We start from the raw sequence: 16,817 nt of genomic DNA, 5'->3' as shown, positions 1-16,817 counted from the left end.
GCTGGTTAGCATTTTAACATTTATTTAAGCTATGATGCTTCTAAAGTGTAAGATTACTCTAAATAGTACAATAATATCTGGTTAGCTTTGTGCTGGAGCAGAGACTTCAGGCTTCCAGTCATTGATGGGCACACCTGTGTCTTATGTGAGATGCTCAAGAAGGGGCTGCATTTAAGGGAACTGTTCTTTAAATAAATAAGATTCAGAAGATCAGGGCAGCATTAAATGAGATCAACTCCAATCAAAGGCTCTTGCTGCTAACAGGGATACTAACCCTGAGTTTTGTCTCTTGATTCTTCTATTTGCACTTACTGTCCCCTGCATTAGAGCCAGTAACCCCTACGGGTCTCCAGGACTCATGTCTTATCTGTGGGCAAAAAGCTTTGTGCTTAGCCCAGCTAGAACAGGCTAATGAAAGAATATTAAAATATAAATACGGAAAACCAAATCATCTATAAATTTAAAGATCTATAATTGTTTATTAGAAATCCTGGGTGTGTTTTTACTTCGTTGGCCTAAGAAGCAGTTGCCTTACTCACAGGGGATAGTGTTCAGTGAGGGTTACTGAATGAGAAGTGGGAAGATCAGACCACTTAGAACACGTGTCTGTATTATCAATTTTGGCTCATGATTATCTGCAGAAGACCATCCTTGGTTGCTATGCCGAATATCTTCCACTTGTTTCTCCAGATTTTCTCCACCCTTATCACCTGCTTTATGTCCTTGGAGGCTGACTTTACTGTGGGTTGCACTAACAGGGCTCTCTCATTCTCTGGTTTCTGATTGCATTTGGCCAAACCTCTAGTGGGAGATCAAAGGGTGGGGGAGAGAGAGAGTGAGGCATTTATTCAGCCAGATCCCTATCTTCCAGGTTACCTGGAGCTCACTTGTTTCCTCTTTCAAAGGTCACAGTTTCTTTCCAATGGGTCTCTATATGCAACTAGAGGTGGCTCAGCTGGTAAAGAACACGCCTGCAATGCGGGAGACCTGGGTTCAATTCCTGGGTTGGGAAGATCCCCTGGAGAAGCGAATGGCAACCCACTCCAGTATTCTGGCCTGGAGAATTCCATGGACTGTATAGTCCATGGGGTCGCAAGGAGCCAGATATGACTGAGCAACTTTCGCTTTCATTGAACTAGGCTACCTGGGTGGTTGTAGTCACTCCCCTTGCCTTATTAGCCCTGGGGGTTGTAGTGGACTGACTGTTGCTAACCATGGGCTTTCTGTGAACTTTTGAAGATAGTCTCTTTCAAAAATTCTCTCCAGCTGCTTAAGTTTTGAGTGTGCCATCTGTTTCTTGCTCAGACCCTGATGCTGTTGCCTACCTGCTCAGTCTCCTTTTTTCTTCTTGTTTTTCCTAATAGCACCTAGATCTTTCTTGGAGGACTGACCCGTCCCTTATTTAGTGATGTGGTTTGACTGGGTTTGCTTTCTGTCGCCATCTGTGAAAGTGACATAACCAATGAATGGAATTCTTCACTTTGCCATCGGAATTGTTTAAAGGATGGGCAATAACCTGGACCTATGCCAGTCTGCACAGGGTAGTCCCTTGGCCACGGTGATTATTTCAGCCTAGTATAATAAGCTTAGGACTTTGGTTGTTAAGGTAAGTAATTCTTTCTTTGCATGGAATATGAATGCAGAGACTCATTGCTCTGATTCAGCTGACATTATGAGGACAAAGCAGACATCCAAAGGGGAATTGACCTGAAAAGAAAGAAGGAAGGAAGGAAGGAAAAAGAGTAGAGAAGCTGAGCTAGAACCCTGGTCAAACTGTGTCTAAAACTTGACCTGCCTTTGAATTTCTTAGTTATGCAAGACTCTTAACTTCCCTTCTCCTCCTGCCCTCAATCTTTCCCAGCATATTAGGGTCTTTTGCAATGAGTCAGTTCTTCGCATCAGGTGACCAAAGTATTGGGGCTTCAGTATCAGTCCTTCCAAAGAATATTCAGAGTTGTTTTCCTTTAGGATTGACTGGTTTCATCTCCTTGCTGTCTAAGGGACTCTTGAAAGTCTTTTCCAGCACTGCAGTTAGAAAGCATCATTTCTTTGGTGTTCAGCCTTCTTTATGGTCCAACTCTCACATCCATACATGACTCCTGGAAGAAGCATAGCTTTGACTATACGGACCTTTGCTGACAATTTGCTGGCAAAGTGATGTCTCTGCTTTTTAATATGCTATCTAGGTTTGTCATAACTTTTCTTTTTCCAAGTGGATCTTATGTTATTACAACCAGTAGTATCCTAAATAATACAGAATTTTAATTTAAAAAGCATGAAACCTTAGTGGAAAGGATGGTAGAAGACGTTTTATGTAACCCTTTTGTTTTATAGTGTGTTAGTTGCTCAGTCTTGTCTGACTCTTCACAACCCCATAAACTGTAGCCCACCAGGCTCTTCTGTCTGTGGAATTCTTCAGGCAAGAATACTGGAGTGGGTTGCCATGCCCTCCTCCAGGGGATCTCTCCAACCCAAGAATTGAACTCGGGTCTCCTGCATTGCATGAATACAATTTTCAGGGTCCTAAACACATGGATTCCAGCACATTTTTAACACGTTTAGTCTCAAAGAAATCACTGCTTTGTAAGATATCTGCTCCATCTTCAGACAGATTTTGTTGTTATAAATGTCTTGTTTATATTAAATATATAAAATCTATTTCTCTGAAATTTTGATTTCTTGATCCAACTTTTCTCCTCTAGTAGTGTGGAGAAATTATGGTATTCTCTTTTTTAACTTATAATCTCGCTTCTTTCAAACCACTCGATTTAGAACATAAGTCTGAGTTGCCTCACCGTCTTGTTTATTTTTCTCTAAACACACACCACTATCATTTTGTTGTTGGATCTCATAAAATGTGGCACACAGAATTGAGTATGATAGTCTAGCTGAGATCTCCTTGTCATCCCTCAACTGGAGCAAAGTCTCTTTTCTCTGAATTTCTTTAATAATGATAATAATGTTTTTTTATTGGAGGCCTGCTGTGGTGGCACAGTGGTAAAAAATTTGACTGCCAGTGCTGGAGATGTGGATTCAATCCCTGGGTTGGTAAGATCCCCTGGAGAAGAAAATGGCAACCCACTCCAGTATTCTTGCCTGGAGAATCCCGTGGATGGAGGAAACTGGCAGGCTACAGTCCGTGGGGTTACAAAAGAGTTGGACAGGACTTAGCAACTAAACAACTGTTGCTAGGCACTATGCTGCTTTTGCATTATATTTAATCCCTTTTTCAAGGCTGTAAGATCAGCATTTTTTAATTCTCATTTTATTGATAGGGAAACAGAGATGCAAAATTAATTTCAAGCAATCTGTACAGTCATTCAGCTTATTGGTAGAGTGGAGAAAAGCTAATGTCTTTTTGATTCCAAAGTTATATTCTTAACCCACACTGTATTATGATTGTAGTTCCCATACGTACACTGTATCCTAAGTGTTTCAAAGGACAAGGGTTATGTAATATTTATCTCGGTGTCACCAGTGTTTAACCTAGAAGCTGACACATTGTTCCAAGGGAAGCTTAAAACAGAAGGAGACTACCCACCTATTTGTTCTAAAATGCTATGCTTCTGTTAATGTGTCTGGCACATGGCAGGCTTTCAGGATTAGTTTATAAGATGAACACATTTTGCATTGTAAGACTGCGTTAGCTTTTTTGGCAGTGAACTCCATTCACATATAATTATTCTATCAGTCAACTGTTTATGGCTTGTGAATAGGTTGAAAGCTGTAAACCCTCTCTCCGGAAAAGTTCTAACGTTCATGTGCAAGTCACTCAGTTGTGTCCGACTCTTTGAGACCCCATGGACTTTATAGTCCATGGAATTTTCCAGGCCAGAATACTGGAGTGGGTAGCCTTTCCCTTTTCCAGGGGATTTTCGCAACCCAGGGATCGAACCGGCATCTCCCGCATTGTGGGCAGATTCTTTACCAACTGAGCCATAGGGGAAGCCCAAGAATACTGGAGTGGGTAGCCTATCCCTTCTCTGGCAGATCTTCCCAACCCAGGAATCGAACCGGGATCTCCTGCATTGCAGGCGGATTCTTTACCAACTGAGTTATTAGGGAATCCCCTCTATGTTCATAGGCACATAGAAATCTGCATGTAATTTCAAGGTTCTGTGGATCTCTTGCAATTTACCTCTGATCTCATTCTGGGAGATTTTATACCTAGATTGAGGAACACCTTCCCACACTATTATAATTTTCATCATGTTTTTGGACTTCACCTGAGTATGGACCACTTGAACAGGTCCAAAGCTGCTTCTTGAGAAGAGCTTTCAGCAGAAACTTCTGTGGGCCACATTTATGCATAGGTTGCACCGTCCTCTTTCTGGGCAAGAAGTAAATCAGGCTTCTTAATTTTCTTTCTAAGAAAGTCACCTATGTCACTTAAGTTTGATGTCAAAGTTCATTGTTCACTCATTATGCAATATTACTAACACTTGACATAGTTTGCCTGGCACAGAGTAGATGTTCAGAATTTTTTTCCTTAGATTCTAAAATACTGTAATGTATTGTTTCCCGCTTAACATGTGTGGATGCAAAGGTTTCTCTTTTAAAAACGTATCAAGACAATTCACAGTAACTATTGCTATGATAAATTTCTTCTTTGTAAGATTTCTGAGTCCCAACTTATTGTGTGTCCCTAAATTTGTTTTCTAGGCATTTGATGCTTAATTTTGAGCTTATTTACCATCATTATCTTTAGATTTCCTTCATCCATATGCTTGTACATATGCTTTGTGAGTTTGAAGCTTTCTGTTAAAACTTTTTTAACAAAATAGCATTAGAATTGCATTTGTTTGAGCCTGTATTTGCACACATATTTTTTGCCTCTTTCCTGCCCTCGCCTTTCACCCAGCCCCACCTCACTTCCTTTGCCCTAGCCAATCAGTTTTTATATCTTTCCTTAACCCACTATAGAGATTATCTGCTTGTAGTTCCCAGCTTGCCTTTATTTCTTGAACTTTGAATCTTCTATTACCCTCAAGTTCAGCTGCTTGCTTTTGATTTCAGATTAGTCTCCATCTCTCTGGCTTTATATCTTGTTAGTTTTTTTGCATCCTGATCTAGAATAGAACTAATAGCAATAAACAAGAACATGTGAATCTGGAAAGTTTTAAATTTTGAAATAATCACAAACTTACAGAAAAGTTATAAGTACAAAGAACTTATTTTTCCTGAACTGTTTGAGAGAGTACTGACCTACTTTCTATCAACCTGAGGACTTTTATTGTGTATTTCTTACAAATATGGACTTTCTCCAGCATAAACACATCATTACCATGAAACTTTGTGAAACTACCATGAAAAAGTTGGCTTAAAACTCAACATTCAAAAAACTAAGATTATAGCATCCAGTCCCATCACTTCATGGCAAATAGATGGGGAAACAATGGAAACAGTGAGAGACTTTATTTTCTTGGGCTCCAAAATTACTGCAGATGGTGACTGCAGCCATGAAATTAAAAGACTCTTGCTCCTTGAAAGAAAAGCTATGACCAACCTAGAGAGCATATTAGAAAGCAGAGACATTACTTTGTCAACAAAGGTCTGTCTTGTCAAAGTTATGGTTTTTCTAGTAGTCATGTATGGATGTGAGAGTTGGACCATAAAACTGAGTGCCGAAGAATTGATGCTTTTGAACTGTGATGTTGGAGAAAACTCTTAAAGTCCCTTGGACTGCACGGAGATCCAACCAGTCCATCCTAAAGGAGATCAGTCCTGAATATTCATTGGAAGGACTGATGTTGAAGCTGAAACTCCAAAACTTTGGCCACCTCATGCGAAGAGTTGACTCATTGGAAAAGACCCTGATGCTGGGAAAGATTGAAGGCAGGAGGAGAAGGGGACGACAGAGGATGAGATGGTTGGATGGCATCACTGACTCAATAGACATGAGTTTGAGCAAGCCCTGGGAGTTGTTGATGGACAGAGAAGCCTGGTGTGCTGCCGTTCATGGGGTCGCAAAGAGTCGGACACGACTGAGCAACTGAACGGGCATGAACTTGCTAAAAAATTGCTATCCATCATCTGAGCCTTTAGCATATCGTACCATTGCCAAAATGTGATACAGAGACATGAAGTGAGCAAATACTGTTGGGAAAATGGTGCGGAGAGTTTGCTTGACAAACTTTCAATTTGTAAAGAAAATTCAGTATCTGTGAAGTGCTAATAAAGCAAAGCATGTTAAAATGAGGTATACCTGTTTTAACTGAGTTTTAATTGAAGTATCTCATCTCAAAATCCTTATTAATTACAAATAGAATTACAAATCTGCTTGTAGAAGCCCAGCAGATACCACTTTTTAAAAAGTCAGAGGGATCAAGATAACTTTACCAACAATGGGAAAATTCTACAACACGTACCATTCTGTGATGTTCCTGCCAAGGCTATATAACATGAATCTAATTATGCAGGATTAATCTAATTATAAAGACTGTCCAAATTGAAGGACACTCTATAAAGTAACTGGCCTGTAATCTTTGAAAGGGTTGAGATTGTAAAAGACAAGTTATTTCAGACTGAAGACTAAAAAGACACAACTAAGTGCAATATGTGATTCTGAACTGGATCCTTTCACTATAAAAGATATTAATGGGAAAATAGGCAAAAGTTAAATGTGACCTGAAGACTAGATGGCAGTGTTTTTCGTTTCATGGTTCAGTTCAGTTCAGTCATTCAGTCGTGTCCGACACTTCGCAAACCCATGGACTGCAGCACACCAGGCTTCCCTGCCCATCAACAACTCCCAGAGCTTGCTCAAACTCATGTCTATTGAGTCAGTGATGCCATCCAACCATCTCATCCTCTGTCGTCCCCTTCTCCTCCTGCCTTCAATCTTTCCCAGCATCAGGGTCTTTTCCAATGAGTCAGCTCTTCGCATGAGGTGGCCAAAATATTGGAGTTTCAGCTTCAACATCAGTCCTTCCAGTGAACACTGGTCTCCTTTAGGATGGACTGATTGGATCTCCTTGCAGTCCAAGGGACTCTCAAGAGTCTTCTCCAACACCACAGTTCAAAAGCATCAATTCTTTGGCGCTCAGCTTTCTTTATAGTCCAACTCTCACATCCATACATGACTACTGGAAAAACCATAGCCTTGACTAGACAGACCTTTGTTGACAAAGTAGTGTCTCTGTTTTTTAATATGCTGTCTAGGTTGGTCATAACTTTCCTGCCAAGGAGTAAGTGTCTTTTAATTTCATGGCTGCAGTCACCATCTGCAGTGATTTTGGAGCCCCCCAAAATAAAGTCAGCCACTGTTTCCACTGTTTCCCCATCTATTTCCCATGAAGTGATGGGACCAGATGCCATGACCTTAGTTTTCTGAATGTTGAGCTTTAAGCCAACTTTTTCACTCTCCTCTTTCACTTTCATCAAGAGGCTCTTTAGTTCTTCACTTTCTGCCATAAGGGTGGTGTCATCTGCATATCTGAGGTTATTGATATTTCTCCCGGCAGTCTTGATTCCAACTTGTGCTTCATCCAGCCCAGCGTTTCTCGTGATGTACTCTTCATATAAGTTAAATAAGCAGGGTGACAATACACAGGCTTGATGTACTCCTTTTCCTATTTGGCACCAGTCTGTTGTTCCATGTCCAGTTCTAACTGTTGCTTCCTGACCTGCATACAGGTTTCTCAAGAGGCAGGTCAGGTGGTCTGGTATTCCCATCTCTTTCAGAATTTTCCACAGTTAAGTATTTTTAAGTTATGTGCTTTTTTAAGACAATGCTACTGTACACTTAATATATGGCCATATAGTGTAAACATAACATTCATATGCCTGGGAAGGCAAAAAAAAAATGTGTCTCACTTTGTTTGGATATCCACTTTATTGAGTGATCTGGAACCAAACCTACAGTATCTCTGAGATATGCCTGTATTCCCTTTCTAGCGTTCACTTTATTAATTTACTACTTTATATTAAAAGTAAACTCTTGGTTTCCTATGTTGTTCAGTGAGTTATGCTCCATTACTATCATTACTTACTTTTATGCCTTAATTGTTTTACATTTGGTCAATGGGAGTTTCTTTAAGCTGGCTCCTATTTCCTTTTTTAAATAAACTTTTTATTTTGGAATGTTTGATTTACAGAAAACGTTACAAAGGTAGTACATGGAGTTCCCATATATTCTCTACCCAGTTTCCCCTAATGTCAAATCTTGTAATCAAGGTAAACTAGTCAAGACTAAGGAAGTAACATTGGTACATTATTATTAACTGATCTGTAGACTTTGCTTGGATTTCATTTGTTTTTTCACTTATGTCCTTTTCCTGTTGCAGGTTACAATCCAGGGTACCACATTGCATTTAGTTATCACATCTCCTTAGTTTCCATTATGCACCTGTTTCTTAGTCTTTTCTTTGTTTCTCATGACTTGATAATTTGGTCAGAAATTTTTGAGAACACCTTTCACCTTGGGTTTGTATAATCATTTTATTATGGGAGATCAGGGTTATGGAATTTTGGGAAGAATTCCACAGAAGTGAAGTCCGCTTTTGATCACGTTGTTTGGTGGGGTACATGTCATCAGCATGACTTCTACTGGTGATGTTAACCTTGATCATTTGTTTAAAATTATGTCTGCTACATCACTTCTTTATAAAGATTCTTTTTTTATTTTCCTGTTCACTGTTCTTTGGAAACAAGTCACTAATTTGGTCCTCACACTTAACGAACGGGTCCTTTTTTTTTTTTTGTTAATTATAGTTAATTTGCAATATTATATTAGTTTCAAGTGTACAACATAGTGATTCAGTATTTTTATAGATTATACTGCATTTAAAGTAATGAAATATTAGCTAAATTCTAGCTATATTCTTTGTGTCATATATTACATCCTTATGTGTTGCTTATTTAATACATGGTGCTTTGTACCTCTTCATCCCCTACCCCTACCCCTATCTCTTGTATCCTTTCCCCATCTCTCTCCCCCTTGGTAACCACTAGTCTGTTCTCTGTATCAGTAAATCTGTTTCTGTTTTGTTATATTCATTTCTTTCTTTGTTTTATTTGTTGAATTCCACATGTAAGTGATAACACAGTATTTGTCTTTCTCTGTCTGATTTATTTTACTAAGCATAATACCTTCCAGGTCCAAGTATGTTGTAGCAAATGGCAAAATTTCATTATTTTTAACATTATTTTAAACTAATTATTAATCCTTATTTTAAGCTAATACTCCATTGTGTGTACATATACAATATCTTTTTTATCCATTCATCTTTTCATGGACACTTAGGTAGCATCTGTATCTTGTCTCTTGGTCTGATATACTTTTGACGTGTCCCTGTCATTCACTGAGCAGTTCCTTTGTTTTTGACACAGTAAGGTGTTGTAGCTTGTTACTTTCTATGCTTTAGCCCAGGGGTCTCAAACCCCGAGGCTGTGGACTGGTACTGCTCTGTGGCCTGTTAGAAACCAGGCCGCACGCAGGAGGTGAGTGGCGCACAAGCAAGCCAAGCTTTATCTGTGCTTACAGCCGCTCCCCATTGCTCCCATTACCACCAGAGCTCCATCTCCTGCTAGATCAGTGGCAGCATTGGATTCTTATAGGAGCACAATAAATTTAATGTGCTTTAATCATCCTCAAACCATCCCCACTCCCTGCCTGCTCCGTGGAAAAATTGTGTTCCACGAAACCGGTCCCTGGTGCCAAAAAGATTTAGGACCCCTGCTTTAGCCCTTGAATCATCCGTTTCATTAGGGTTGTGTTCCCCCAAATTCATATGTTGAAGCCCTAAGTGCCAGTATGGCTGGGGTCTCTGTGGAAGTAATTAAATTTAAAGGAAGTCATTAAGGTGGGGCCTTGATCTGATAGGATAATTGTCACTGAAGAAAAGACACCAGAGAACTCTCTTTCTGCTGTGTGCCTCTCCTCCAGCTCTTCCCCAATGAGTGCAATCACCAAGGAAAGGCTGTGGGAGGACATAGTGAGGAGGTGGCCATGTGCACGCCAGGGAGAAGATCTCAGCAGAAGCCAAACCAAGTAGAACCTTGATCTTGGAGTTCTAGCTTTCAGAATTGTGAGGAAGGTAAGTTTCTGTTGCCTGTGATATTTTGTGGTGGCAGTCTAGATGACCATTCCAGAGCCTAGTTTCTTTTAGGAGAAATGATGTTAAGAAGCCAGGATCTGGGAGCTAGATGTACACACTGCCTTTGAGATGTCACTGCTGTTGATTGCTCTTAGTAGGCAGAGCTCAAGAATATACGAGCGTTATGTATTGTGTACACACATATATTTCCACCTTTATCTATCGAGAGTAATGAGTTCACCCTGATGTATCAGATTGCAGTCTAACATAATGGATTTCTTGCTAGCTGTCTCCCAATCCATATTTGTTCCTTCTTTTTCTGACAGTGAGAAACCTGATGTTCATTGTCCTTAACATATTTGCTTGTTTGAACAATTCTCCTGTGAGTAAGTAGTCTCCCATCACCACTGTGAGGAAACAGTCTCCTCTCCCGTGCAGATGCCCGCCTCATCCAATTTAAGCTCCTTCTTCCTGCACTGGGCTGTTCCACTGGCCAGAAGGCCTCCTCACCTTGCTTGAGCTCTTGACACTCTCTGCTGGGTTTCCCTTCTGGGCAAGCGTCCTTCTCACCTTGCTTGAGCTCTGAAACCTGAGGTATTAAATAAAGTATGTTTAAGTGACAGTTGTTGTTTAGTCGTTAAGTCATGTCTGACTCTTTTGTGACCCCATGGGCTGTAACCCACCAGTCTCCTCTGTCCGTGAGATTTCCCAGGCAGAATTACTGAAGTGGGTTGCCATTTCCATCTCCAGGGGATCTTCCTGACCCAGGGATTGAACATGCGTCTCCGGCATTGACAGGCAGGTTCTTTACCACTGAGCCACCAGGGAGGCCCAAGGGTACAGTGTTATCTATTATTAGTGATTGTTGTGGGCTGAATTTAGAAACAGCCCCCGAAGATTTCTAATCCATGAAACTGTGACTATGACAGGGTATCACATGTGTGATTGTTACATACATGACAAAAGAGAATTTTTGCAGATCTAATTAAGGTTATTACTCAGTTGATTTGGGATTATCAACAGGCAGATTATCCAGGTGAGCCATATCTGATCATACTAGTCCTTTAAAAGCAGAATTTTCTCCAGCTGTTAGCAGAGGGAGACGTCAGATGATTTGAAGCACAAGAAGGATTCGATGCACTGTTCCTGGGTTTGAAGATGGAGGGGTCCACATACAAGGATTTAGAGCCGTCTCTAGATGCTGAGTGTGGTCCCCAGCTGACAACCAGCAAGAAAATGGGGACTTCAGTTCAACAACTGCAAGAAACTGAATTCTGCTAACTGCCTTGATGAGTGGAAGTGCTTTCTTCATTAGAGCTTCCAGATAAGAGCTCAGCCTGCCTAAGACCTTGATTTTGGCCTTGAGAGACCCTGAGAATTCATTTGGGCCTGCCAGAACTTTTGACCTACAGAACTGAGAGATAACAAATGGGGGTTAGTTTTAAACAATTTAATTTTGGATAGTTAGTCATACATCGAGGTGATGTTTGAAAGAAAAACACTTGTGTCAGAGAAGAGGCGATTGTGATTTCTGTATGGCTTTTCTTTGGGAAAATGAAGAAACTTTCTTTGGTTATCTAAATCTATTAGATTTAACCAATCTATCTACATTTTCTTTGGTTATCTTAATCTATCTCTTGGGGATGTCTGTAAGCAAGAACTGCTCATGGAGAACCTCTCATTGCTAGATACATAATATTCATTAATTTGAGGTATGTAAATATTTTCTTTTAAAGAAGTAAGTTATGTATTAGGTTAGTGTAAAGAGAGTAATTTTTTTGAGTACTTTTTCTTTTTGCCCAGAACTTTTTTTAAATGGAATATAATTGCTTTACAATGTTGTGTTAGTTTCTGTTGTACGATCAAGTAAATCAGCCATATGCATACCTCTATCCCCTCTTGGACTTCCCTTCCAGTGGTCCCCACCCCAACCCCTGCCTCAGGTGCACCTACCTGAGCTTCCTGAGCTTTATAGCAGCTTCCAACTAGGTGGCAGTATATATATGTCAATCTCAATCTCCCAATTCCTCCCACTCCCACTCTTTCCCTTATGTCCATATGTCTGTTCTCTATGTCTAGGTCTCTATTCCTGGCTTGGAAATAGGTTCATCTGTACCATTTTTCTATATTCCACATATATGCGTTAACACACAGTATTTGTTTTTCTCTTTCTGACTTTGCTCTATATGACAGACTCTAGGCCCATCCATCTCTTTACAAACGACCCTATTTTGTTCCTTTTAGTGACTGAGTAATGACTCAGAAAGTAAAGAATCCGCAATGCAGGAGACCTGGATTTGATCCTTGGGTCGGGAAGATCCCCTGGTGAAGGGAATGGCAACCTGCTCCAATATTCTTGCCTGGAAAATTCCACGGACAGAGATGCCTGGTGGGCTACAGTCCATGAGTCGGACACGACTGAGCAACTAACACACACTCAATATTCCGTTGTATGTATGTATCACATCTTATTTGTCTGTTCATCTGTCATTGGACGTTTGGGGTGATTCCTTGACCTGGCTGTTTTGACCAGTGCTGCAGTGAGCATTGGGGTGCACGTGTCCTTTTGAATTATGATTTTCTCAGGGTATATGCCCAGTAGTGGGATTGCTGGGTCATATGGTAGTGCTATGTTTAGTTTTTCAAGAAACCTCCATACTATTCTCCACAGTGGCTATGTCAACTTAGATTCCCACTGGCAGTGTAAGAGGGTTCCCTTTTCTCCACATCCTCTCCAGCACTTATTGTTCGTGGATTATTTGATAATGGCCATTCTGACTGGTGTAAATTGATAACCTCATTGTAGTTTTGATTTACATTCCGAATGGGGAAACAGTGGAAACAGTGTCAGACTTTATTTTTTTGGGCTCCAAAATCACTGCTGATGGTGATTGCAGCCATGAAATTAAAAGACACTTACTCCTTGGAAGGAAGGTTATGGCCACCTTAGATAGCATATTTAAATGCAGAGACATTACTTTGCCAACAAAAGTCCATCTAGTCAAGGCTATGGTTTTTCCAGTGGTCATGTATGGATGTGAGAGTTGGACAGTGAAGAAGGCTGAGCACCACAGAATTGATGCTTTTGAACTGTGGTGTTGTAGAAGACTCTTGAGAGTCCCTTGGACTGCAAGGAGATCCAATCAGTCCATCCTAAAGGAGATCAATCCTGGGTGTTCATTGCAAGGACTGATGTTGAAGCTGAAACTCCAATACTTTGGCCACCTCATGTGAAGAGTTGACTCATTGGAAAAGACCCTAATGCTGGGAAGGATTGGGGGCAGGAGGAGAAGGGGACGACAGAGGATGAGATGGTTGGATGGCATCACCGACTCGATGGACATGGGTTTGGGTAGACTCCGGGAATTGGTGATGGACAGGGAGGCCTGGCGTGCTGCAATTCATGGGGTCGCAAAGAGTCGGACACGACAGAGCGACTGAACTGAACTGAACTGAATAATTAGTGATGTTGAGCATCTTTTCATCTATATGTCTTCTTTGGAGAGATGTCAGTTGAGGTCTTCTGCCTGTTTTTTGATTGGGTTGTTTGTTTCTCTGACATTGAGCTGCATGAGCTGTTTGTGTCTTTTGGAGACTAGTCCTTTGTTGCTTCATTTGCAAATATTTTCTCTTATCCTGAGGGTTGTCTTTTCATCTTGTTTATGATTTCCTTTGCTGTGCAAGAGCTTTTAAGTTTAATTAGGTCCCATTTGTTTATTTTTGTTTTTATTTTCATTGCTTTAGGAGGTGGATCAAATATTTTCTTTTAAAGAAGTGAGCTATGTATTAGGTTAGTGTAAAGAGAGTAATTTTTGAGCACTTTAAAAGTATTGGTTTATGTTTAGATTGTAAAATAATCTCAGAAAAGAATGCTGTATTGGAGTTGATAAAGATGATATGTAGAAACAAATATGCATTTAAATACTCAAAGTCGTCTTTTTGCTAGATGTTGGAGACCTTTTTACGAACAAGGTTAGATGCATGGTATTTACTATTTACTAAGCCTGCAATCTAAGGAAGATTCAGGTATATAAACAGTTAAAATATAGATGATGTGTGCTATGAGTGTTGTGATGGGGAAAGTAAAAAGTGCTGTGGGAGCACAGAAGAAGGATATCTACTCCACCCTTGAGAGATTCAGAAAGGCTTCTTAGAGTAATTCATTTAAGTTGAAACCCAGGGAGAGAGAAATAAACTAGGGGAAGGGAGCTAAAGAGAGAGGTGAGGAATATTCATAGCACTATGCAGAGTTTGAAAATGGTTCAGTCGCTCAGTCGTGTCCGACTCCTTGCGACCCCATGAACCGCAGCATGCCAGGCCTCCCTGTCCATCACTAACTCCCCAAGTCCACCCAGACCCATGTCCATCGAGTTGGTGATGCCATCCAGCCATCTCATCCTCTGTCGTCCCCTTCTCCTCCTGCCCTCAATCTTTCCCAGCATCAGGGTCTTTTGCAGTGAGTCAGCTCTTCGCATCAGGTGGCCAAAGTATTGGAGTTTCAGCTTCAACATCAGTCCTTCCAATGATAGTGATTCAATATAAGGCTAGCACATGAAGGAGGACCAGATGATTGTAGGCTATTTAAGAGAATTTGAATTTTATTTTAAAGAAAACGAGAGTCCATTGAAGTATTTAAACAAAGGAGTGATGTATTCAGACATCTAGCTGTCAAAAAGTAAAGCTGTTGCTTTTATCTCCCAAACTTTGTTCTTAACCCTGATCTCTGCTCTAAGGTTAGGAGGCTAGTGATGTAGTAAGCATTAGAAATGTGATGGAAATGACTAATTCATAGATTTTATTTTTGTATCACTGATACTTAAGATATAGTATAGTAGTTCAGTGTGTTTGCTCTAAAGTCTGTCAAATTGTGTTTGAATCCCAGATTTATTACATATTGTCTGTACAAGTTTCTTCTCTAGGCCTCAGTAACTTTGGCTATAAAGTCAATAATAATATCCAACTTAAAAAATCCAGACCATGGGGTTGTTATGGTTAAACAAGATTATTTCAATAAAAAGCCTGTGATAAAGTAAAGACTCAGTAAATTATTATTATTATTATACCGCTAATAAAAAAGTTAAAAGTTTACTAATCTTTTTTAGGCCAAGTCAAAATGTTCCTCTGGCAAAAACTTGGTATTCAAATGAACTTTCCAGCAAAACAGCTGCATTGAAAGCTGTTAAAAATTTCGCTGAGTTAAAATTGACACCACATTTACTCAGCCAAGGTGACTTCCCTGGTGGCTCAGACAGTAAAGCATCTGCCTACAGTGCTGGAGACCCCGGTTCAATCCCTGGGTCAGGAAGATCTCCTGGAGAAGGAAATGGCAACCCACTCCAGTATTCTTGCCTGGAAAATCCCATGGATGGAGGAGCCTGGTAGGCTACAGTCCATGGGGTCGCAAAGAGTCGGACACAACTGAGCAACTTCACTTTCTTTCACACTTTACTCACCCAATATCCTGAAATGTATCTGGCCTTGCGTTGGGCCAAAAAAAGTATTATCTGGTGTGTAACATTCAAAGGCAGTTTTAAGCAAGCAATGGCATACAGAGGTGTGGCTCCTCGGAGAGACATCTGAGGTGGAAATAAAAATTTGGAGACCACTGGCATGAAGATAGCATTTAAGTCATTGCAATAGATGTAGAAAAAACTATTGATAACACTTAAAAATTATCTCCAAAAAGCAATCATATTCAATGGTAAAATATTAAAAAATTTCCCTGTGAGATCAAGGGCAATACCAGAATCACTTTATGGCTAGAATAATGTAGCTAACTCTAACTGACTAAAAACTAAGTGAATAAAGCATTTTACAACTTTTGGAAGACAGTAGATTATATATAATATTTATATTAATCTGTATTATATACATACATAGAGCAAATATGCCAGCAAAATGCAGTATGCCAGCAAATTTGGAAAACTCAACAGTGGCCACAGGACTAGAACAGGTTAGTTTTCATTCCAATCCCAAAGAAAGGCAGTGCCAAAGAATGTTAAAACTGCTTCACAATTGTGTTCATCTCACACGCTAGCAAAGTAATGCTCAAAATTCTCCAAGCCAGGCTTCAACGGTACGTGTACTGTGAACTTCCAGATGTTCAAGCTGAATTTAGAAAAGGCAGAGGAACCAGATATCAAATTGCCATCATCCGTTGGATCATCAACAAAGCAAGAGAGTTCCAGAAAAACATCTACTTTTGCTTTATTGACTATGCCAAAGCCTTTGCGTGGATCACAAAAAACTGTGGAAATTTCTGAAAGAGATGGGAATACCAGACCACCCGACCTGCCTCCTGAGAAAGCTGTATGCCGGTCAAGAAACAACAGTTAGAACTGGACATGGAACAACATACTGGTTCCAAACTGGGAAAGGAATACGTCAAAGCTGAATATTGTCACCCTGCTTATTTAACTTATATGCATAGTACATCATGCGAAATGCTGGGCTGGATGAAGCACAAGCTGGAATTAAAGATTGCTGGGAGAAATATCAATAACCTCAGATATGCAGGTGACACCACCCTTATGACAGAAAGCGAAGAAATAAAGAGCCTCTTGATGAAAGTGAAAGTGGAGGGTGAAAAAGTTGGCTTAAACCTCAGCATTCAGAAAAGTAAAATCATGGCATCTGGTCCCATCACTTCATGGCAAATAGATGGGGAAATAATGGAAACAGTGAGAGACTTTTTTTTCTTGGGCTCCAAAATCACTGCAGATGGTGACTGCAGCCATGAATTTAAAAGACGCTTGCTCCTTGGAAGAATAGCTATGACCA

At 40.2% G+C, this 16,817-nt stretch overlaps 1 protein-coding gene across 14 annotated transcripts in view; it reads left to right on the top strand.

Annotated features, from left to right (window-relative positions):
* RAVER2 (ribonucleoprotein, PTB binding 2) overlaps positions 1 to 16,817 on the top strand; it is a 169,460-nt gene that overhangs the window by 45,998 nt on the left and 106,645 nt on the right. For 3 of the 14 annotated variants that reach the window (XM_081486562.1, XM_081486570.1, XM_081486569.1), the window contains exon 2: positions 9,887 to 10,037. The exons of 9 other annotated variants lie outside the window; for them this stretch is intronic. The gene's annotated coding sequence lies outside the window, so the exon portion shown is untranslated. Of the gene's footprint in view, positions 1 to 9,886; positions 10,038 to 12,281; positions 12,492 to 16,817 lie in introns of all 14 variants that reach the window. 2 more of the 14 variants (XM_081486568.1, XM_081486565.1) reach the window with 1 other exon arrangement.

This window comes from Giraffa tippelskirchi, chromosome 5 (assembly GCF_054371585.1).
Source record: "Giraffa tippelskirchi isolate mGirTip1 chromosome 5, T2T-mGirTip1v1.2.pri, whole genome shotgun sequence".
Lineage (NCBI taxonomy): Eukaryota > Metazoa > Chordata > Mammalia > Artiodactyla > Giraffidae > Giraffa > Giraffa tippelskirchi.
The sequence above is the reverse complement of the archived record's forward strand: the minus strand, read 5'-3'. Positions and strand labels throughout refer to the sequence as shown.